General features: G+C 38.9%; 1 protein-coding gene and 1 long non-coding RNA gene across 6 annotated transcripts in view; one reads left to right on the top strand and one right to left on the bottom strand.

The window, feature by feature from the left end:
* Window positions 1-24168, top strand: part of LOC311289564 (uncharacterized protein) — a 401792-nt gene that overhangs the window by 268198 nt on the left and 109426 nt on the right. The window lies entirely within an intron of this gene.
* Window positions 1917-7108, bottom strand: LOC311289993. 5 transcript variants are annotated; one of them, XR_014627264.1, is made up of 7 exons: window positions 6417-7108; window positions 4914-5093; window positions 4389-4818; window positions 3787-4277; window positions 3564-3659; window positions 2976-3376; window positions 1917-2780 (listed from the first exon to the last, which is right to left on the bottom strand). It is a non-coding gene; the product is annotated as an uncharacterized lncRNA (long non-coding RNA). The 5 variants fall into 5 exon arrangements; XR_014627266.1 differs by lacking the exon at window positions 6417-7108 and having other exon boundaries at window positions 3787-3972; window positions 4212-4277; window positions 4914-5535; XR_014627268.1 differs by lacking the exon at window positions 6417-7108 and having other exon boundaries at window positions 3787-3972; window positions 4212-4277; window positions 4700-4818; window positions 4914-5535.

The following is a 24168-nucleotide window of genomic DNA, read 5'->3' as shown; positions in this document are numbered from 1 at the left end:
TATTGTTCAGGCAAAGCTGGATAGATTGGTTTATAAGGAGGAGGCGTTACTGTGGTTGCGGATTTCACTGGTAGTTGTGAATATTTTCTTTCCGCTTCAGTTATTATATTTGTCCAATCTGGATCAAACAAATCATCATTGGTTGCATTTTCTCCATCTGAACATTTAATGGACATGATTTTGTTCAACTTATTAAATGCTTCAACTTGAGGCTTCATTGCTTCAGCAAGTGGAACTGGACCGCCATTTGGATCGCAACAAATTCCACCTTGCTACCTGCGTGAAGTTGGCCCCCCACCCAACGCAAAACGTCGTCAAACTATGCTCAATCGTTTGTGCTCCGTTTGTGCTGTAAAAAATTTCGTTTGTGCTGTTTCGGTTTTTTAGATATTAAAAGATTATTTTTAGGTCATTCTGAGGTCACCAGCCCCCCCACATGCTCCAAATTCACCCAAAATAGTCTCGTTCGTTTGTGCTTCGTTTGTGCTGGTTTGTGCCGGTAAAAGTTTCGTTTGTGCTGCGTCGGGTTTTAAAATATCAGAAATTGAATTATAGGCGATGACGTCACCAGCCCCCCCACATGCTCCAAATTCACCCAAAATAGATGCAATCGTTTGTGCACCGTTTGTGCTGGTTTGTGCTGAAAAAAGTTTCGTTTGTGCTGCTTCAGTTTTTTAGATATTTAAAATAATATTGTGTGGTCATTCTGAGGTCACTCAGCCCCCCACATGCTCCAAATTCACCCAAAATAGGCTCGTTCGTTTGTGCTTCGTTTGTGCTGGTTTGTGCCGGTAAAAGTTTCGTTTGTGCTGCGTTGGGTTTTAAAATATTAGACATTAAATTATTGTTGATGACGTCACCAGCCCCCCCACATGCTCCAAATTTACCCAAAATAGGCTCGGTCGTTTGTGCTCCGTTTGTGCTGGTTTGTGCTGTAAAAAGTTTCGTTTGTGCTGTTTCGGTTTTTTAGATATTAAAATAATATTTTTAGGTCATTCTGAGGTCACTCAGCCCCCCACATGCTCCAAATTTACCCAAACTAGTCTCGTTCGTTTGTGCTTCGTTTGTGCTGGTTTGTGCCGGTAAAAGTTTCGTTTGTGCTGCGTCGGGTTTTAAAATATTAGACATTAAATTATTGTTGATGGCGTCACCTCTTTCTCTCTGAGCAAAATTTGTGCGCGTGTGCCAATGTAACTTCAGCATTTTTGGGCAAGAGAACAGCAACCTATCCTCGAGGTGAGCACACTTTTGAAGTAGAATTGACGAAGACATCCTGTCATCATATAATGTGTTCAATAAACAATTATCTTCACTTCAGTCTCTCCTGGTTGTATTTTATTTTTATTTTTACGAGTCTCATCTGCTACACTTCACTGCCACCACTAGGGCCAAGTGACACTTCTGTTCAAGAATGCTCTTGCTTGTATAAAATGGTGTAGAGTTAGTGGAGAAAAGGTCGATATAAATCAAACTACAAAAGTCGTTACTAATCCAAATTTCTGGCCAATGTAAGTATACATTGTTTTAAACCTGTCAGTTACAATATTAGTAGCTTCAAGAAAAATTGTACAACATTCAAGAGAGCTAAGACTTGTTATTGAACAGAAACCTAATTAATAACACTTATGTTACTAATTTAGCCATGAAATGCTGATTACAGTTGCACAAAGTTGCTTTTTAGTATTAAAAAACGACCATGGGTCACATGTGCAACTGTATTTAACATTTCATATCTAAATTAGTGATATTAGTGTTAGCAATGAGTTTTCGGTTTAATAAACACTGACAATCTGGGTCAACAACATTACCATATTGGTCCTAATATAAGATATATTATCCATCTACATTATCCTAACTATATTATATTATCCTTATATTCAGACCAATACAGTAATATTAAAACAAATTTATGCTGTACATATTTTTTGGATTCAGGATAATTGAGGGTTATTATGTTTTGCTTATGCCAGATGCCCAAGAAACCAGCAGTCGATAGGGATTCCATTTTCACAGTCCTGTGTTCATCGAAAGAGGCCATAGTCCAAAATGGCAACATAGCTACTCCTAATCAGAGCATCTGGACAGAGCTTAGTAAACAGCTAGACAACAAGATCACTGCAAAGGCACTATACACTTTTGTTAAATTAAACAGACACAACATCTGGAATGCTTTAGGGTTTACTCATGAAAGTGATCATGAAACAAGTGGAAGTAGTGATGACACTGATTTTGAGCCAGGGTCCCTTTCCTTCAGTCCAAAAGATTGCTGCACTTTTGATTTTGAAGTTCCATTTCAGAAATGGATTGAATTTATGCCTGAAACTGTAACATACAAAAACAAGTTCTCTAAAACAAAAAAAAGGGAATACACAGTTTTGAAGCCTGGTATCTGGACGCATGTGATAAATCATCACATTTGGCAAGAAGTCAAATGCCCCTGCACATTTGCTTTCAAAAGAGCCAAGGTCTATCCATCAGTCACAGACAAATATATTGTTATCAGAGGCAACTGTAAGGAGTGTCGTGGCCACATTCACATAAAATGTGACAAAAAGCCTGAAATAAACAGCACAATGATGTTCAGGTGTTCGCTGAAAAACCCTGATGACTCCCTGCATACTGGCTGTTCCAAGCGTGCGATGTCTGGTAACTTGCGTGTGCAGATATCTAAAGAACTGTGTGAGGGAAGAAAGGAACCCCATGTATGGAGTGCATCAGAGGCAAGAAAGCTGATGGATTTTGGAGATCCTGAGCCAAGTCATCTGCCAAATTTGGCCACCCTGCGCAAAGCAAAGCAAGAGAGAAATGATTTAGAATTAGGCGACAAGGATCCTATTCTATCACTGCAGATGTTAAAATACAGTGCACCTCACAGTGGTAGCATTAAAGACATTGGACTAGACAAGTTTTTCTGTCACTATTGGAGTCAAACACAAATGTATATGTACAAGACATTATCAAAGACATCTACTAACCCCACTGTGAGTTTTGATGCAACTGGCTCAGTGGTGAGGAAACTACAGAGACCAAATGGCAAGTCTGGCCATATATTCCTATATCAGGGTGTTGTGGCAGGGGGTGAGAGCTCAAGTGTCCCAGTGGTGCAAATGCTGTCAGAGAGACATGATATTAATGCCATAACACATTGGCTGACAGAATGGATACGCGCAGGTGCACCTACTCCAAAAGAGGTTGTTAGTGACTTTTCTCTGGCTTTGCTCGGAGCTTTGGTCAAGGCTTTTACTTCTCATCCTGATCTTAAGACCTACATCAATGAGTGTTGTGGTGTCTTACTCGGTAGACAGTCAGCAAAAATCCCACCTTGTTTTGTGCGGGTTGATGTTGCACACTGCATCAAGATGATCTGCCGGTGGGACTGCTTGAAAAAAAAACCACATCGCATTAAAGATTTCTTTGTGAGGTCAATAGCTCAGCTTCTCATGTCACAATCCATGGACGATGCAAGAGAGCTACTAAGATGCATTACTATTGTGGCTTTCAGCGAAACAGAGGGCAGTGACAGCTCTGGAGCCCCCCTCATTTCAGAAAGGTGCAAGAAATACCTAAAAGCCCGAATTGCAGAAGAGTGTGTCATCATTCCAGATGTAGAGGGTGCGGACCTGGAGGAACTGGATCCATGTGACCAAACACAGACAGACCTGCAGCAGTGGGTAACAGATATATGTGAGGAGAGCAGGTCACTTGCCACATCTAATGGTGATCATGACAATATGCACTTCCTCCCTGAGATTATTCCACATATAATCTGGCTTGCAAATTACTTACCTCTCTGGACAGGGGTAATGATCCCTCACTTCCAGAGCTCCAAAATCACCGCAAGTTCAGCCAATGTCGAAGCCGAGTTTAAAATCACCAAACGCGGCCTTTTCAAGCATGAACACTTGCCTATTCGAGTGGATCGATTCATTGCTCGACATCTGTCCTTCATTGAAGGCAACATGCGTATTTTTTCTGCAAAACAAAAGAGTGTAGAAAAAGGTGAAGAGGATAAGGCTGTTGCGACAGTTATCGACACAGGAGTCAATCCACTACCAACCACAACCTCCAGTGTAGATGGAAGGCCAGAAATGGATGCTTCCTGCTCTGGGAAGTCTGACACTGTCACAAACATCCATCCAACAGATGAAGAAGCTGTTGAAAACTGGAGAGGATTAGCAGTTCCACCCAAAAAGAGGAAGAGGAGTTCATACCTCTCTCCTTGTCCTGAATGGCTCCATGCAGATCCATCTGTGAGAGGGAAAAGACTCAAAGTGGACCTGTTGAAAAATGGAAACAATCAACAGCCTGTTAAACTCAGGAAATCAAGAATCTCTCTGCTGAACACATGTGCATTTGATGCTTTTTGTCAATGCTTATGTTGTGCTTACTGTGATAGTGTCACTTTTGAAAATATTGTTTGCAATGAGGATTCCAACAACCTCCTCCAGCTAGTGAAATCCATCACCACAAAGGGTCTGAATGCACAGGCCTACATACAGAGGGCAGAGCTGCTGAGTGAAATATTCAAAGCTGTCCGACTGAAGTCTGGTGCCCTCCAAATCGATGCACAATGCCACATCTCCACTATCATTGAAAAGTCAATGACAAAACGCACTTGTGTTTCATTATCAAAACAGTGCTCTTCACAGTATTGTGGTCTCAGCAAACAAGTCACAAGGGAAATTGCATTTGTTTGTACTTCTGTTGCTGTACTGCAGGCTTCTGGCATGGCTCATCTTCAGACCGCAGTGGAAGAAGGCCTTGACCTTCCGGAGTCCCCCTGCCTCAGGCCGATCCAAAGTCCGTCACAGTGTCCCTCTGCAATCAAGCCAGATACCTCAGAAAAAGTGCTCTGTGCAGGGAAAGTTTCTCACAGTTACAGTCTGGGAGAACTTATGTGGATTGACACTGACCTGGGAAGCAACTCCACAGAATTTCCTTTGAGTGAATTTCCCTCCGATCTGATGCTCCAGGGAAAGAGATATACTTTACGGGCAGTCATTGCTTTTAGAGGAGGCTTAACCCAGGATGCTCTTGGACATTATGTGGCCTATTGCAGGAGGTCTCCATGTGTCTGGGAGATGTATGACGACCTGAGAAGTGGAGTGACAGGAGCGTCAGATAAAAACAAAATATGCCCACATGCTGTATTATACACAAAAGACTGATTGCACTATTTATATTTAATTTCACAAGTTAAATTATTTTTGTTGAACTTTTTGTATGCCACACACCCTGGTTTTCTTACTCTTAGGAGAAGTAGAGTGCTATTTTATGGAAGTTTGCACTCAAGTCTATTATTTTGTGTGGTATCTTTGGTTTGAAGACAGATTGTAACTTGTCAGTATTAAGTGTTTTTAAGTTTAAGTTTTTAAAGGTTTTTTTTTGTTAATGGATGTTCGATAGTACAAAATTAAATTTCAAAAGTTAAATCATTTTGATTTAATTGAGTCATGAGTTTCCACATACATAATAATAATAATAATAGTAGTAGTAGTAATTCAATGATATATACACACAGACACATAGATACACACACAGTAGCCTACTAGTCAGAAGATTTAAAAAATATATTTTTTAATGTTTCTCAAAGTTGAATTTTCCCTTATGCTCACTAAGGCAATATTTATTTTATCAAAAATACAGTAATATTGTGAAATATTATTCCAATGTAATACTGCAGTTTTATATGTGAATATATAGTAAAGTAATTTATTCTTGTAATCAAAGCTGAATTTTAGCATCATTAGTTCAGTGTCACATGATCCTTCAGAAAACATTCTAATATAGCTACTGATGTTATGAATTTGATGCTCAAGAAACATCAATGTTGAAAACAGTTGTGCTGCTTGTTCTTTTCTTCTTCTGAAAACCAATATAAACAGCAATTCAAAGATTTTGGATAAGTAATATGAAAAATAATACTTTTATTTAGCAAGGACATAATAATAAAAAAAAGGATGATCAACATTGATCAAAATTAAGAGCCTTTCTTAACTGAGCACCAATAATTATTGAGCATACAATCAACATTTTACTATAATTTCTAAAGTATCATGTGAAATTGAAAACTGGAGTAGGTCTAATGATACAGAAAATTCAGCTTTTACATCACAGGAATAAATGACATTGTAATTATATTAAAACCGAAAATAGCTACTTTAAATTGTAATAATATTTCACAATATCAGTGTATGTTTCATCAAAAAAAAAAAAAAAAAAAAAAAATTAGCCTATAGTGAGCTTAAGAGACACAAAAAAAGAAGAAGAATCCAAACTGTTCACCCCAGCCTACTGTAGCCTATAGACCTTTACACACGAGTATAAACGCAGCAAACAGATTATGGTGCATGTATTTGTGACAATTTTCATATGTTATTAACAAAACACAACATATAGTAAGTAAAAACACTTACCTTGAAGTTTGTGTTGCATCCACATCCTGTGATCCGCAGTGTTCGTTAAAAGTTGAAAACGCACAGGACAACATATAACCTAAGTGAATATTATGATTTGGCTTGCCGATTCTTTAGGTCTTACCTTGTTACTTTAACTAGTCTACTGTTAAAAAAGTGGGCTGGTGCACCGTCTAGAATTCTCTCAAATTCAGTGTCTCTCCCATTCAGTTAGTTGTGCACAAACGGAGCACAAACGAACGAGACTATTTTGGGTTGGTGACGTCATCAACAATAATTTAATGTCTAATATTTTAAAACCCGACGCAGCACAAACGAAACTTTTACCGGCACAAACCAGCACAAACGAAGCACAAACGAACGAGACTAGTTTGGGTAAATTTGGAGCATGTGGGGGGCTGAGTGACCTCAGAATGACCTAAAAATATTATTTTAATATCTAAAAAACCGAAACAGCACAAACGAAACTTTTTACAGCACAAACCAGCACAAACGGAGCACAAACGAACGAGCCTATTTTGGGTAAATTTGGAGCATGTGGGGGGGCTGGTGACGTCATCAACAATAATTTAATGTCTAATATTTTAAAACCCAACGCAGCACAAACGAAACTTTTACCGGCACAAACCAGCACAAACGAAGCACAAACGAACGAGCCTATTTTGGGTGAATTTGGAGCATGTGGGGGGGCTGGTGACGTCATCGCCTATAATTCAATTTCTGATATTTTAAAACCCAACGCAGCACAAACGAAACTTTTACCGGCACAAACCAGCACAAACGAAGCACAAACGAACGAGCCTATTTTGGGTGAATTTGGAGCATGTGGGGGGCTGAGTGACCTCAGAATGACCACACAATATTATTTTAAATATCTAAAAAACTGAAGCAGCTCAAACGAAACTTTTTTCAGCACAAACCAGCACAAACGGTGCACAAACGATTGCATCTATTTTGGGTGAATTTGGAGCATGTGGGGGGGCTGGTGACGTCATCGCCTATAATTCAATTTCTGATATTTTAAAACCCAACGCAGCACAAACGAAACTTTTACCGGCACAAACCAGCACAAACGAAGCACAAACGAACGAGACTATTTTGGGTGAATTTGGAGCATGTGGGGGGGCTGAGTGACCTCAGAATGACCTAAAAATAATCTTTTAATATCTAAAAAACCGAAACAGCACAAACGAAATTTTTTACAGCACAAACCAGCACAAACGGAGCACAAACGATTGAGCATAGTTTGACGACGTTTTGCGTTGGGTGGGGGGCCAACTTCACGCAGGTCACCTTGCTTTACAATCCAATGAGCTGCCAGTATTGGAAATGCTTGTGATTTTATCTTGTCTTTTTGAGACTCGAACCAGTGTAACTGTGCATCCATATTTGCATTTATGTCAAGTCCTTTTCTCAAAAGCTTAGCTTGTTTCTTGTTCTTTCTTTCAAGGTACCAAGTTGAAATTGTTCTGCTGTTACAGTCACTTTCTGCCATCTTGCAAAGTTTTATCACTCTGTGCGATGCTCTCAAACAGCAGGACTGTGTGTGTGTCTGTGAGTGTGAATGTGTTTCTCTAAGGCTGGGGCTATGGTACTCTGCTTCTCTCTCTCTCCCTCTGTATGTATGTGTGTGCGCTCAGAACTGCAAGCCTATGTATGTGTGTATGCATATGTGCATGTATGTGTGTGTGCGTGTGTGTGTCAGAGGTTTTTTTTCTCTCTCTCTCTCCCTCCCTTCCTTCTCCAAACTACAGTATATGTGTGTGTGAAGGTATGGAGCAAATTCTAAGGTAAGGGCTGCTTCACTCTCTTTCCCTCTCTTTCACTTCACAGAACAAAAGAAAATTTAAGAGCAAAGTTAACTCCAATGTTTTTCAGTATTTTGTTTAGTTTCCAGTTCATCAAAACATTTTTTTCTTTTTTAAATATTTGTGGATTTTCTCTCAGATTAATTTCTTTGTTTCCTTTTTCCTTTTTTTCCCCCTTTTCTTTAAGCTTACTCGGATCAGTATCCTCAAATATTTGAACAGCTTTACGGTCAAAATCCGAAATACACGTGATCCTAACTAGTATTACTCCAGTGTATTACCGTGCTTTAGAGTTTTACCTGCCATCGTTTTAAACAGACTCGCCACACTTTAACCACTCATGTCAATCGAGCTTTGCTTGTGTTTCACCTCCTCGCCTCGAGTACGAATCTTCCGTGCTGGGTATACTTTAGGGATTACTCTGCCTTCGTTTTTACAGTCCCGCCATAACCCATTAACACCAAACAGTGAAACCAGCAAATATTTATAGTTTAACCGTCTTAAAGCTAATTCTCCCAATTTTTGTTTAGATGGTCTTTTTTCTAAAAAAGATCCGTCTCAATCCCAGCATATCAAATAACTTTAAATTGAATTTAAAGCCACATTGAATTGAATTATTTTATTTTTATTATACTATGTCTTATATCCATTGGTAAAACCACAGGTTCCTTAAATAACACAGTTCTTTTTAGCAGTTACAGTCATTGTCTCCAATCAACAGGCAGACTTAGAACTTTTATATAAAGGAAAAAGTTTTACCTTAATGACTGGACCAATGCCTTATGCAATCCTGTTCTTAGTGACGCCAAGCTGTTGATTTAAAAATCTTGCTTTCCCCTGTTGTTTAATTTCATGGAAACAGACACCAGTGATTTTGCCAAGAGATCTCTTATTTATTTAAAGGCCATGTTGCAGGTTAACCACCACTGTTGATCAATGGGTACATTAATCACTCAAGATATGTATACCATTTTTAAAATGTCTCAAAAATGGTCTTAAAGACCACAGTTTTTTACGTTTTTTTGGTATGAACGGTTTTTTTACGCAATTCGGTGATGACGTCACGTTGGGGAGAAGCGGAGGAAAGGTAGCCTCAGCCAATACAGTTTGTATTAGAACTGTGGCGACTGACTGGGAAAAATGAGTGAAAAATCAACGTTTTCTTTATATCTAGTGGCAGTGATCATGACATTAGTTCAGATCAGTACCGGTAAACTTTGTCTTCATCTAGAAATAGAAGGCATCATGCTAGCTATGGGCTAATTTGCCAGTCCCACCTGTTATCCACCCCCTCCAGATAATCCCTAATTAAGTCTTTCCCCCAACGTGGTAAACACATTAATGATTAGTTATCCCACGTTTTGATGGTAGCCTACTAGCTCCAGTAACAGCATCATTGCCAAGTGTTTCTAAGCGTTTACCTCTTCCTCCGGTGAAAATGTTGCAAACACAGCCGTCGCGTGTCTGTCGCTGTTTGGCAGGTGCTTGTGTGGGCGCCGGCGGTGCCGTCCCATGGAAACTGCGTTGGAAAGCTTGTTGTCGGTACACGATCCGTTCCACCTGCACGATCCGTTTCACGCATGCGCGTAATTACGTACGTTAAATAACAAACGGGTTCTTATGGACGTATTTTGTTATTCTGTGCCGTGATGAAGACAGAAATATTATGTCGGTGCCTGTAACAGTTATACACTGCTGTCACGTTATTTGAGCTGTTTCTGGATGAAGGCAGACTGCTGACAGTGAGTCGTGTTGACAGAGTTCAGGGAAAACTTCCTAATGTCAAGTTTAAAATGAATACGCGCTTAAGGTGCGTTACAAAAACACACGCGCACTTCAGTTAGTGCGATTCAAGTGTTTACATGGTTAAAAACGGCGTACGCCACCTGTTTTAATACGATTATAGTTATGAATCTAACTTATATCTTATCTAGAACATCTATCTTATAGTTACTTATGAACCAGCTTAAACAGTTATAGGTGACTAGAGATGTGTTGTATAATCTGCGCTATCTGAATACTCTCGTCTACTCGTCTCTCTAGTCACTCTCAACGCTCTCAAGGCGGGCTTTGGAATATTCTCTCCCCAACGTGACGTAATGGAATGCATTGTGGCGGAAAGGAGAATCGTTGCAAACCGCTGTAAGATAGCCTACTTTTTCGTATTATATTGCGTTTTGTGATACCCAACAACATAAAATACAATGGATAACAGTTTAAATGTTTATTACCAACAAGTAAACTGCACAAATTCGATGAAAAAAAAAAACCTGCAACATGGCCTTTAATTATATAAGACAGAGGAAAGAAGAGACAGGCTGAGTCCCAATTCGCCTACTTATACTACGACCTAAAAGTATGTACTTTTTTTGTGAGGAAAAAGTACATACTTTTGAGTGTGTAGCAAAAGAGTATGCACGTTCTGGGACATACTTCGATGACGTCATGCAACGTGAACGAGAACGTGGTTGCCTTTGTTACACACCATGACTGTTAACAAAACATTTTACATTTCATTCATTCTTATATGTCCAATATAACTGTATTTACTATTCCCATCTTTTTTTCCTCATAGTTTTTTCCAAAATACATTTACAATGTGTCCTACCAAATTGTGAGTGAAGCAGGCTGTCGTCGTAGATCAACCAAACGCAGGTCGTTTGTGAGGCGGGTGGTTCTGACGTTCATGTGCAATGTGTGTAACGAAAGCTAAAATATTTAAAGTTTATAGTATAACTATTGTTTAACGTATTTTATACTTATGTAGCCTATAATACTCAAAAATACCCCAATGAAAATGAACCATGCTTGTACTATAGTAAAAGTGTAACGTTAGTAACCATGTTTCTTTGGTTGGATTGATAAAGTTAACATTTGTACAGCCACAGTATTACTACACATAAGTCAGTGTGGTTAAACTATGGTTAGTGTAGTAAAAGGTGTTTATTTTCATAAGGGTTTATAGTAAGGTAACTTATAAATCTAAGACAGAAACATCAGAAAAAAATCATTAAAAAAAGACACTTGCATGACACTGTACTTTTTATTTCATCGGTCCATACAAGATAAACACGGTACTTTCTGGCACAACATAACCCCATTAATATTACGAGACAATAAAATAAAACTTTAATAAGGGTTCAACATTTGAATTCTTACACTTAAAAACTGAGGGCGAATCTCCGCGGCTGCATCCGGCTGCCATGTTTACATCACCATAGATACCACCATCACCACAAAGCTTCTCCCTCCCGCACGCAATGGGTTGTGGGCAATATTAGCCGTTAGAGTGTGCATTGATCTGCACTTCGAATTCTAACCGGAAATAGTAGACCATCCGGGTATCTTTGGAATACTCTTTTCAACATACTACGATTTGGGACGTACTAATTCTAGTTTCGCATACTATTTAGGACGGATAGTATGCGAATTGGGACTCAGCAACAGTGAACCTCCTCAATCTAGTTTCTCATCATCTTCTCTGCCTTTTCAGACAAAGGCTTGGTTTTTATACGGTGACCAGGAAAAAAACTTCATCCCATAGCACATACACATAACACATACATTCAGCAGAGGAACATATGGTTTCCATTAACGTTGGAATGTATACCCTTATGCTATGCTTTGTATAGTCCAGTCTCCAACTCAGCACACAAAGTCTCTCTCCCCCCACATCTTCACAAAATACATTGTACAAATGATTATGAATGTATATAAAAAATATAAAAGATACTACTGATTATGCATATTAATAAAAGGTAATAATAATACTAAAAACAACATTTAATGATGAAATTTGAGTCTTCACTAATGAGCCGACCAAGAGCTACAACCACGAAGAGCTGGTCAAGATCATCGGGGGCCTCGCCCACCTCATCGTCCAGGCTCGGCTAAGTGAGAAGAGCGTCATCCACCTGGAGCAAAAAGCAGCAGCGCTAAAGCTCCAGACTGAAGAGGCAAGGAGGAACCAGGGACACGCTCAAAGTCGTCTGGAGGCCCAGGACCAGCGCAGAATAACGGATGAGCCGACATATATTCCTCGACAGTGTTTTCTTCACTAACATACAGACATTAATACACTAGGAAATCTTCTAAATACATGGATTTCGTTAAATATTTCTTCATAATATTTAAGGAATCTTAGGGTTTTTTTTATTCTTTAAATAAGAGATTTAAGAAATGAGCTCAGTTCACTTTATAAAGTGGGGATTAGATGGAATACTGTTTGCATAATTGTTGCATATGAATGAAGAATCGATTAATTTCTGCCAATTTCCCCTCGTGACTATATCACACAGGTGAAGCAGAGCTACGAATCGATTGCCCTAAACTCAGAGTTTTCCCCCTTACTGTGCCTGTGCGAAGACAGAAGTTAGAAAATGTAATCTCTAATGCAGCAAAAAAGAAAACAAAAAGCAGCAGATCTTGTAGCTATCAAACTACTGCAGTTTAACAAACGGTTGCTTTCCTCCAGTTCGTGTTGCACAATGAATAAACAATATTGCCCACGTCTTCCAAGCCATGTGTGCAGATACACCAGTGCCTCTTTTATTCATTTAGTGCTTAAATTAAATGCTTATTTTATTAACCTTGCTAAAATTACACCGTGAATTCCCTCAATTGTGGGTCATGGTGGTGTATATTCACCCAAAGGAAAAACGGTTATGGTGAAGGACACTGTTGATTGGATCTGAAGCGCTGCTCTTTCAAACACACTTCAACAGTTGAAAACATTAGATCATAGCAGTCTGAACATAGCTTACGAAACTTCCCCATTTCGAGAGAGAGAGGTAAAGGAGCTGATTACTCTAGGCTCCTCCCACTCATCCTCCTCCTCCAATCAGAATGCTGGAAGACTCATTGGTCACAGCTGTAATGGAGGACAGAAGCTTTAAAAGCTCTTGTGGTGAATCAGTGTGTGTCTGACACTCAGACCGCTCTCTATCTCTGTCATGTTCCTCTCTGCGGTATGGTAATATAATGTTTCCTCCTGTCAGCTCCAGACTCTTTTGAGCTGTGTGTGTGTGTGTGTGTGTGTGTGTGTTTTATTTAAACCAGTTTGAGTCTCTTTGTTGGGGGAAACCTTTGACAAAAAACATTTCCAGTCTCTTACCCATTTGCTCATGAGTTTTTGTCCAGCTAACAATCTACATGAAGAAAAGTTTGTCCTCAGATTATTTAAAACAAACCGAAGAGAAATGGATGTTTTTCAGCATTTCTAATGTTTCTAAAGATAGTAGTTAATCAGTGAATCCTGAAAGCTGAAGCTGTATGGCAGGCTCCACACTTCATTAAGCAGCACAGCCTTTCTCAGCTGATCATAAGAGAGGTTTCTTCAGCATCTCGGCAGTGTTTCTGAACCATCAGGGCTTATTTGAAATCAATTCAAGGAAATTACACCATATATAATCATGCATGAATAAAACCAAGTTTAATATTTAATCTGTAATCCAAAATAAAACATTAATTTGTGTGCTAAACACAGATGAAGACAGAAATGAGGCTGAATATAAATCTTCATTCTTCATGCTGGTCTGGAACGACAGTAAATGGCCTAAATTATAGGCAAATAAAGAAGTGTCCCTTTTTCAAGATACTGTATTTAAAAGAATGTTATAAAATCCAAATACGCTTTACAGATTCTTATTGGAAAGGGTTTGTTGTTCATGAAATGTTTGCACATGCACCTGAGGAACAGTCCTTAAGAGACTAACAGATTACAGACAGAAGAAATGGTAAATGGACTGCATTTATATAGCGCTTTCACAGACCCATGGCCACCAAAGCGACCATTACGTTTATTGTGAAAAACAAACAAACAAAATGAACGTTTGTTGCGGTTTCTGAGACGGCACACTCTGCCACCCACCAGTGGAGAAATACTGCTCTACATCTCATATATTTACATATCGTGTCTTCTACATTTAAAATATACACAAGGTGCACAATGAGGCTAAACATTGTTGGGTGGTTGGTTGGTTGGGTGACCCATAATCCTGCCCAAAGAAATTTACGACCGTGGACTCGCAGCTACTCAAAGAGACGGTAATTAATATTTCTGAAAAAGAACTATCTGATGATCAAATTGTGGTTTTATCTAAAGGACTATCTTTTGTGCCTACTAGTGGTGTTAATTGTTTTGGTCTAAAAGTGGATTTGTTCAAATGTTTTAGACAGATGAAACTACGGTATTTTTTCTCCAAATCAGAATCGAGTTCATCTATGACACCTTTTAGACCTAAAAGTAATTTTGGCCCTAATGTGTCTAACCACACTATTCATACTTTTTGTCGTTTGGTCGAAAAAGAGGTGATGGAGACTTGCTCGTCTAGTAAAAAAGTCTCTCATAATTTTTCATTGAATGAGCAAAGAGCTTTGACCGAATTGATAAGTGACCCAAGTATCATTATAAAACCTGCTGATAAAGGAGGGGCTATTGTAGTCCAAGATACAAAAAAATACCAAGATGAAATTCTTTCACAATTACAGAATATTAGGTTTTATAAAAAACTTCCCAGTGATCCTACCAATACTTATCAATCTGAGATATTGTCATTTTTAACAAATGCTAAAACAGAGGGTTGGATATCTCAATCAGAATTTAAATTCTTGTATTGTCAGCATCCGATTAGACCTGTCTTTTACACTCTTCCTAAAATTCATAAGAGACTTATTGATCCTCCAGGTCGTCCGATTGTGGCACAGACTAATTCCCTCTTATCTCCTTTATCTCACTATGTTTTTTTATTTTTATTAAACCTTTTGTTTATTCGTTACCATCTTACATTCGAGACTCTACTGATTTTATCAATAAGATTTCTGAGGTGTATGATTTACCGGATTTTTCTTTATTATTAACTTTGGACATAACGAGTCTATATACTAACATCTCACATGAAAAAGGACTTATTGCACTTAGACATTATCTTTTGTTACGCGAGGACTCTAATCCACCATCAGACTTTATCGTCGAGATGGCTTCGTACCTTTTGAAATATAATTATTTTTGTTTCGATATGGATTTTTTTCCTTCAGATAAGTGGGACAGCAATGGGCTCGAATTTTGCCCCTAACTATTAGGGGTGTAACGATACATCGATATGGATCGATGCATCGATATAACGTCTAACGATACGATGCATCGATTCCACACTTAAAAAATTTTGGTTTACACCTTTATTTTGCCACTCTCCACATTCTCACGTAACATCCTTCCGCCAAAGCGCACATTTTCGCTTACTCACCAACCGCCTGCCGGTGTGTAACATTAATCTCCTCCTCTGAAAAAGACGCCTGACAAGACTGACTAAACCCTAAACAAGTTTTTTTCACAAAAGTCGGTATTGTCCGTTGTCAAGGCATCACGAGTTCATGTTTTACAGCAGAAACAGACAAGCACTCGCACCCTTGTTGGTGAACACAACACGATAAGTCCGTTTTAGCGACTCAGCGCGCAGTATTCAGGTCAGATGTCACTTTGAAAAGACGAGCTGGCTAAGAGGAGTTTCGTCAAAGCTGACTAAAAGTGATCGAGGATGGAAAATTTCAATCAACTCGTGATATACTTCAGGGCGTAAAAATAAAATAAAACCTGAAACATTTTCACGGACCCTTACTAAAGCAGCTCGTTTAGTGGTGAGGGAAAAGCTCTCTGTACTGCATGTAACGTTACGTTATCACAACAAAGTTTGTCAGGCGTCTATATCAGCTGAGGAGATTAACGTTATGAAGATTAATCGAGTGTTGTATTATTTATCATAGCAATTACTTGGTTTTGTTTGACTCAGAAAGATGAAATGTGAATGTATCTGCTCTGCTAAAAAAAAAAAAAAACTTTTAACATATTAAAGCATACTTTCAATTAACTTTAATTTTGTAATTTACCTGTATTTTTTTTATTATTATTATTATTAATCAAAACAACCCAGCTGCAGTTTGATTGATATTACTTGGATGCACAATAATAAAAAAAAACATGATTTATGAAAATGAACAAGAACGGAGTACTTGCAAATGACCTCTTCTGTTATAAATGTCCCAATTGGGAGAGGGTGTGCAATTTTCAAAGAGTTTAATTAAACGTTCATGTTATATATTTTGATTGCATTTGTGAGTTAATAAAAACGTAACTGGTTGTGTGAACATAATATCTAAATATCGATTAATCGATCGATATAGCCCTGAATCGAATCGAATCCTATCGTGGAATTTTTTGAAGTATCGGAAAATATCGTATCGCTGGCTGAGAGAATCGATATCGTATCGTATCGTGATGAACTGTCCGATTTACACCACTACTAACTATGCCAATTTATTTATGGGGTTTTTTGAGGAGAGTTATATATTGAATACAGAAAAGAATCCTTTCTATTCACAGATCATCAAGTGGTATAGATACATTGACGATATATTTTGTATTTTTTTTAGGTGATCACGATGAGGCTCGAGAATTTGTGACATATTTGAATAACTTGGTTGACGACTTAGAATTTACTTCCGAAATTAATTCGTCTAGAGTACACTTCCTCGATATGTGGGTACAGAAGAACGAAGGCATTTTGACTACAACTTTGTTTACAAAAGAGACTGATCGTAACACACTTTTACTTGCTACCAGTTTTCATCCGACTTTTTAAAAAAAAAGGGCTACCTAAGAGTCAGTTCTACAGATTGAGGAGGATTTGTCATTCTGATTTCGACTTTATTGAGAAATCGAAAATCATGAAAAATTAATTTTTGAACAGAGGTTATCCTTTGGATTGGGTCGAAGAAGGATACGATACAGCTTTTAAAAAGACACGGTCCGAATTGCTAAAAAAGAAGACAAAGAAAACAAGAAAGTATTCTTTTGCTTGTATTACAACACAATTCACCTAAGTCCTACATGATAAAATCAATTTTTAAAAAACACTGGCATTTATTGTCTTCTGATCCGGAGTTGAACGATATTTTTAGACATCCTCCTTTGATTGTATATAAACGTGCCAGGAATTTAAAAGATAGCTTGGTACAAGCTCGTTTTCAGAGTGTTAGTCCTCGTGCATCTCAGAGTTTACTCAGTCCTATACAGAAGGGCAATTATCGTTGTGGGAATTGTGCTCAATGTAATAATACTTTTAAAACATCATTCTTTTTTCATCCTAGAACTGGTAAAAAATATAGCATCAAATCTGTGATTACTTGTGTTTCCACTCATGTTGTGTACTTGATACGTTGTCCTTGTGGTATAGGCCAGGGGTTCCCAAACTTTTCCATGCCAAGGCCCCCCAAATACCACTAGGTTCTGGCCAAGGCCCCCCTTTTGCAGGATGTGTTATTGAACCCATCGACAATACGGCACGTGTAGAAATAAATAAATGAAACATCTAGGTGAACATCAGATTATGTGATGGTGTTTGATACCAGAAAGATTATAGAGATGCACCGATTACAATTTTCAAGGCAGATTCCGATTTTCATTGAGTTTGACCTGCCGATACAGATTTTAGCCGATTCTGATTTCATTTTTTCTAACCACTTTACAGCACACACAAATATTTTATATAGCCTATATATATAATAAAACACCACTTTTACCCAAACTGATTAATAAAAACAAGTTTAAATGGATACATTTTCTATAAATATTTTTGTCTTAAGACAAAAATCCTACTCCAGTTCTTGTTCAAACACACTATAGGGGAGAGTGGGGTGATTTGTGCCAGGGGGGAAGTAGTTCCACCCTTTTTTCTGGAAAACCATAGAAGAAATTGGTCATGTGTCCACATAATTTTGAAAAGCAATCACTTTTACTCGTCCTCCAAAGACGGGAGACACATGGCATGAGAGTTAAGCATATTTTAGTGCAAAAAACTGTTTTTTCCCTTTCAAAGTAAAATTTCTATGATTACGGTTTTTTTATTGTAGTGTCTGAACAATTATAGACAAGTTTGAAAACATTTCACACATGTTTTAGTGCTTTAGTAGGCTACACAATGAGTCTATACAGTTAGCTTGATGTTAGCTCTTAACTGCTGGATCATGCTAGTTTTTCAAACTTGTGGGTCCGGGGTGATTTGTGCCAAAGGGCCTGGGTTAAGTTGTGCCAGATCCAGACCACCTAGACCTACATTCTCACAGGGGATAATCTTGAGAAGTGAGGAGATGGGCATGCCTCATCATTGTTTTACTTGGGCCTGCCCAAAATTTGTTTAATTTAGCTAACACTGATTTCAGTTTTGAGTTTGCTCTATGTTATTAAAGAGAAGTTTTATTCCGTTTTTAAGTGGCCTATGTCAGGATGTTTAGAAATTAGCCTAGTCACTTTATTCTTATATGTTACATAATTGACAGACAGCGCTATGTCAACAGGCATCTATTGCCAAAGCCTTTTTGCCTGAAATGATATCACAAATATCATATATTGTGTTGCTATGGTGCTCTAAATGGTTGCTAGGGTGTAGCTCGATAGCTTCACAATGATCCTGAGAGACTTATTGGTCGTCTGAGTAAAATGAGCCTGCCCCCTTGTCTCTATGACACTGTGATCCAGAGTTATGTTCAATACAAAATCCATGCAATTGACCATATATAGGAAAAACGCATGATATGGTATTCCAGGGTGACAATAAAAATAAACTTTAAATTAGTAATTTTGTATTGAATTTATATTGCTTTCATATAGCATTATGGTTCATAACATTAAAATGTTCTGTTTTACTTCAGAAATCACTGGCACGATTTACCCCCAATGTATTCCCCCAAAGGCACAACTTCCCCCACACCAGGGGCAAGTTGTGCCATGAGACCACTTTTTTTCCAAGAGCTATATTTCTGAAACAATTTATTTCAGATCCAAAGTTATTGTTCTCAGGGATGCACCACATCCTGAAATATATGTACATCCTTAAGTTGAAGGCATTACTGCCATGGCCTCACTTTAAAGTCACTTTGAGTAAAAACTGGCACAACTCACCCCACTCCATGCAAATTATGTGCATTTTAGGTAGTACTTTTTGTGTGAAATCATATTTATTTTGTCCATCAAAAGTGTGCCTTCACTTTAATTGAGCGTGAGCAGCGCAGCAAAAATAGACTTGGCGCCGAAACCCTCCGCTTCACTACTGTTCATGCGACGCTCCTGCTTGACGCTCACACGCTGCTCCTGCTCGCGGTGTGAATACACTCACTGAACATGCACGCCGAAAAAAAAATTGCGCTACTCACGCGACGCTCGCGGTCTGAAACGGCCGTAATTCACAAAGGTTTCCTACATGTGCGTTCTGTGTGCATGTGTGATGCTGATGTTGCGCGATGTTATTCATGCGACGCCCGAGTGCATTTGAATCGGCATATGTCAGGCTGAAAATCACGTGAAAATCGGCCAATTCTTGTCAACAAATTATTATAATGTTATTTCATAACAATACTCATATTAGCAAATATTTAATATTTTATATAAATATAATTTTTTTTAAACTTTTTTTCCACTTTTTTTTCCAACTTGCTGCGGCCCCCACTTTGAAACCCCCTGGTATAGGCTATGTGGGAAAAACGTCACGTCAATTGAAACAAAGAATTAGTGAACGTAAGAGTTCGATCAGAAGAAAAGATATGAATTATCCAGTTGCGGTACACTTTTTAAATTTGAATCACGATGTTACCTCTACGTTTGTGTGGGATCGAGAAAGTAACTTTGCCACCTAGATATTGAATTACTTCTACAGAGACGCGAACTGTTCTGGATTTACACCCTTCAGACTTTATCACCTATGGGTATGAACGATGAAGCACCATTTCATGTAATGTTATGTAATTGTTTTGAATGATGTGATGTGTTGTCTCTACTATGTATTCACAATGAGTTTGAGTGGCCATGGAGCCTGCCTGTTTGTTGTAACAATTTGAATGATGTGCTGTTTCTACGTATTCACAATGAGTTTAAGTGGCTGTGGAGCCTGACTGATTGTAACAATTTGATGCTGTTTGATAACGATGTGTTGATCATGTGTTCATTCACATAACACAATGCATTGATTTAAATTTTGCAAAACACTTTCTGTCTGGAAAGGCAATATGCGGAGTGGGCGTCAACGATCATACATATTTAGTGGTTCGCACCTGGAGACAATGGGGCCCGCATACTTAATGAGCCATTCATTCAGGTGTATGGAAAGGAAAACATGTCTAGTAATTGTGCAGTTAATTCTCATACTGTATTTTCAGTTTTGGAATATTTATCCTCTCCCCAAATTTGTCACTAATAAAACACAATAAAAAATTATTTTAAAGAAAAGGCTTATATTTGCCTTTTATTAGTTTGTTTACATCTACCTTGTATTTTACATCTACAACAATTTCAAGTGTAATCTTTCTTTGTAAAAACTAAAGTATACATTTTATCATACATATTTCAAAGTTAAGGATTCATTACTTGAATATAGCCTAGGCTACATTGGAATAAACAATATAACTTATTTGATTATTTTTGACAAAACATACTATATTTAACATATGAGCAAAAATTGGCAAACAAAAGCTTATTTGAGGTGGCAGATATTTTACAGTAAAAATGTATAATCTATCCAAAACTAATCAATGAAATGTTGTCTTTCATATGTCTGTAACATAGTAACTTTCGTTTTTATTATAAGAAATATAAATGTTAATTTGCAGTTTAATACGTTGCTTATACAAATACATTTTATTTCAACATATTTCACTCGATTTTTACTCAGTAGCCTATAGCAATACAGTTTGCTAAAAGCCAAACATTCACAGACAGAAACGATTCAAATTTAAACCGTCTTTTGCCAGTTGTGGTAAACAGCGCGCATCTCTGCCGTTCATTAATTCATTCATTCATTCATGCACAGAAACGCGCCGCACTTGAGAATGAAAAAAAAAACGTACTACATTATTCCATAGCCTCGGATCTGTTGCTCCTCGTACTTCTGAGGTAAATTTTCCATTATAGTATTATTCCTCACAGCGCTGCGAGACTGTGTAAACAAGTACAATGATCTGATGTGTTTTCTCGAGCTGATATGGGGGCGTTCACAGTTTGCGTGGATTGCCTCAGACATTTGCGTTTGAATAGTGCGCTCTCTGTGGGCGGGGTCACATTACATCTGAATGAGCTCTAATTAGCTCGACTGGAATCGCTCTCTTTTAATACAGATTTCACAAGATGAGAATATTTGTTTTTTATATAAATTACTTCATTTAAAAGAGGATAATTCAAGCTTCATACCTGTGTGTCTGTATGCCTGTTTGACTGTTTGAGTATTCGCTAAGTTATGGTTCATTTTCGGACGCGTTTCAGAATGGACTTCACTGACAGAGAGAAAGCAGAACTCACATCATTTTATTTTTCTTTATTTGGCAAAAAGCACAACACTTTGTTTTTATTGTGAGTATACACAAAAATAATACACACTTAACAGGATCGATTGATGTACAACACGAGCATATAAGATAAAAAGTAAAAAAAAAATTCTTTTTTTTTTTTTCACTGATAAGGAAAAAAACGAGCCGGCCTCAGGGGGTTAAACGGCTGAAGCGTCTCCTCTAGAAGCCATACGGGTCGCTACAGGTTTACTGCGGTGCGTCTCGTCTGTTTTACCTGGAATAACAATGGAAAACAGTCCAAGACACTGATGGCTACTAGTCGGAGTAGTTTTAGCACTATTAGTGCATTTCTCTGTTTCTGAACGAGTCTCTGCTGTGAACTAAACCCTCATGCTCTTCACTAGCTGTCAGTGTCAATCATCTTTCACAGAGACTAGATTACAATCACTGGTGACGGTTCACAGATTAATAGAATATCATCTGAAGGGGACCGTTGGCGTAATTATCAGCCGATCAGTGTAGAAATAATATATTTCCAGAGTGGAATATGAAGAATCTACTGTAAAGCATAAAGCTGAACTCCAGTGTGAGCAAACGAAAGCGTTTCATCCTCGATGTGACACAGTTGGACTGTAGGCTTGACCTTTGACCTCAGAGCAGGAACCGCTCACGGGTTCATATCAGTGGCTTTCATTACGGTGTCGCTTTCAGCTCGAGCCGCACCTAAACGCCAGAGGAGGTCAGAAACACATTTGGTTGTTTCACGGCCGGATCTTGGACTTCTACGGACTAGTTCTCATCTCTCCTGCAGTTTCCATCTTTCTAGAGCTCCCATTTCCCCTGTTCCTGTTCCTCTCTCGGTCATCACACTCTTTCTGTGGTGTCAGTCGTTCTCACCCCCTCTCCGGCAGAGACCCTCTTCTCCTGAGCTCCTCCAGAGCCGATCGAGCCGCTGCCGCCCTCTTGTTGCTCCCGTGATGTGACAGAACTCTGGAATGCATCACATTCCATACTGTCAATGGTGCCTGTCTCCTATCGCAACCGTGAAAGCACTGTTTAAATAGCAATGTTTAAATTTTGCAGAGTAGACAGCTGGTATTCGTCTTCTTCTTCATTTTTTTATTAAAAGATAGTTAATACAGTATTTAAAATGACAATATACATGTACATACATATATACACACAGGAAAAGTTGAAGACTTATTTAGCTTGTAGTCTCAGCTTTCGCCGCTGCCGCCCTCTTGTTGCTCCCCGTGATGTGACAGAACTCTGGAATGCATCAGATTCCATACTGTCAATGGTGCCTGTCTCCTATCGCAACCGTGAAAGCACTGTTTAAATAGCAATGTTTAAATTTTGCAGAGTAGACAGCTGGTATTCTTCTTCTTCTTCTTCTTCTTCTTCTTCTTCTTCTTCATTTTTTTATTAAAAGATAGTTACAGTATTTAAAATGACAATATACATATACATGTACATACATGTACATACACACAGGAAAAGTTGAAGACTTATTTAGCTTGTAGTCTCAGCTTTCGCCGCTGCCGCCCTCTTGTTGCTCCCGTGATGTGACAGAACTCTGGAATGCATCAGATTCCATACTGTCAATGGTGCCTGTCTCCTATCGCAACCGTGAAAGCACTGTTTAAATAGCAATGTTTAAATTTTGCAGAGTAGACAGCTGGTATTCTTCTTCTTCATTTTTTTATTAAAAGATAGTGAATACAGTATTTAAAATGACAATATACATGTACATATATACACATGAAAAGTTGAAGACTTATTTAGCTTGTAGTCTCAGCTTTCGCCGCTGCCGCCCTCTTGTTGCTCCCGGACCCCTCAGCAAACTCCTCCTGCCCGACCCGGACCGTGAACCTAACAGAGGGAAAGATGAGGAAGGAGAATATAATATAGAATATAATCTTTATTCTTTGTGCACAACATGGACACGAAGACATGAGACAAATTTATGACCAATCCCTTTTTATTATCAGAATCGGGACCCTGATGGGAAGGCCCCTTCAGCAGTTTAAATGCCCCAGCCAGTGCTGCAGCATTGCTCGGGCCGTTGCTGGGGTCCAGTGGATTTTATCCCCCTCGCCACTGCCCTACTCGTGCTAGGGGCCCAACTTTTCTTTGCCCTAGGAATCTTCTCCCCCACAGGGATCTCTGCCCCCTCCCCCACGACCTCGGCTGTGGGTGCTACTGGGGAGGCTGGCCTCTGGGGTTGATCCACCTCCATGGGGACCGCTTCGCCCTGTTCCTCCTGCTCCCGCTATCCCTGTTCCGGTTCCCGCGGGGATTCAGGTCTGGCTTCGGCATCCAGGCCCACACTCGTCCCCTCCTCGGCCTCTTCCTCAGACCCTCCTACGTGCCATAAGGGTTTTGACCAAGTTCCAGGCCTGCCATATGGTCTGCTCCTTCAACCTCTTATATCTTCTCCGGGTCCATTTTACTGCCACCTGCCATGCCTCTTTCCAATCTATCCCCGGGCTCGCTATTATTTCCTTAGCCGCCCTCCTTAGGGCCCCCTGGAAATGCTCTTCCATAATTGTTAGGCCGTTCTGGAGCCACTCGTTGGTGTTGTCCTGCAGTCTACATTCTGTTCTCGCCGACTG

The sequence above is a fragment of the Rutilus rutilus genome, assembly GCF_951802725.1.
Source record: "Rutilus rutilus genome assembly, chromosome: 4".
Taxonomy (NCBI): Eukaryota; Metazoa; Chordata; class Actinopteri; order Cypriniformes; family Leuciscidae; genus Rutilus; species Rutilus rutilus.
This window is presented reverse-complemented; position numbering and strand designations above follow the sequence as displayed.